Below are 991 nucleotides of genomic sequence, written 5' to 3'. Positions count from 1 at the left end.
ATATTGAGACCATGCGCCTTCTCTCTCTCTCTCTATCTCTCTCTCTCTCTCTCAAGATTCACTACCTCTCTCTCTCTTTCTCTCTCTCTTTCTCTCTCTCTCTCATCTCTCTCTATCTCTCTCTCTCTCTCTCAAGATTCACTACTCCTCTCTCCTCCTCTCCACTCTCTCTCTCTCTCTCTCTCTCTTCTCTCTCTCCATCTCTCTCTCTCTCTCTCTCCTCTCTCTCTCTCTCTCTCAAGATTCACTACCTCTCTCTCTCTCACTCCGCACTCCTCTCCTCTCTCCTCTCCTCTCTTCTCTCTCTCTCCCTCTCTCCTTCTCTTCTCTGATACCTCCTCTCTCTCTCCTCTCTCACACACACGCACCACAGCGTGGTTACGCGCACTGCTGTTTCTCCGTGATTCTGTTCGCGCGTCCTGGACTTCGCGCGTCGCTCCGCCGTTCACACCGTCTCTCCACACACACGGTTTCTCACTCGTGTCCAGGTGAGTGAATCTCATCAGATCTCTGTGATTCCTCCTCACGCCGTAGCGGGAGACCTCGGCGACATCTCACCCGTGCGCACCGGAGACCGGGCGCGTGTTAATGTGTGTGCGCGCATGTGTGAGAGAAACCAAACTATTGCTAATGTTTTCTTTTATTGCGCTTATTTGTTATGAGTGGTTCTGACACTTGTGTTTATAACTCTGCAGTAAAACACTGATCGTGAATATAACAATCATACAGTGCAGGTTAAGATGAGTTGAAGAGGAACTTGAAACGAGTCTATTTGTTGCCTGTTTAAGGTTATGCTCCCAAGTTAAATTGTGATGTGGACACATGCTGATATTGAATTCACTGTCAGGTGACCTTAAATGACCAGGTTTACTTCAAGTCTAATATACAGTTTGTTTATCACGAGAGAATCTGACTACATCAGATGAACACAAGGGTCAGATGAGGTGAACTTTATATTGTACACTGACTGTGGCAGATAGTAATCCTGTTT

At 47.0% G+C, this 991-nt stretch overlaps 1 protein-coding gene across 1 annotated transcript in view; it reads left to right on the top strand.

Moving 5' to 3' along the window:
• Window positions 1-390: 390 nt before the first annotated feature.
• The window catches only part of LOC130417161 (endothelin-converting enzyme-like 1), a 7,940-nt gene continuing 7,339 nt past the window's right edge, over window positions 391-991 (top strand). Inside the window, exon 1 of the mRNA XM_056742469.1 lies at window positions 391-488. The gene's annotated coding sequence lies outside the window, so the exon portion shown is untranslated. The remainder of the gene's footprint in view (window positions 489-991) is intronic.

The sequence above is a fragment of the Triplophysa dalaica genome, unplaced genomic scaffold (genome assembly GCF_015846415.1).
Source record: "Triplophysa dalaica isolate WHDGS20190420 unplaced genomic scaffold, ASM1584641v1 Contig25, whole genome shotgun sequence".
NCBI classification, from domain to species: domain Eukaryota; kingdom Metazoa; phylum Chordata; class Actinopteri; order Cypriniformes; family Nemacheilidae; genus Triplophysa; species Triplophysa dalaica.
The sequence above is the reverse complement of the archived record's forward strand: the minus strand, read 5'-3'. Positions and strand labels throughout refer to the sequence as shown.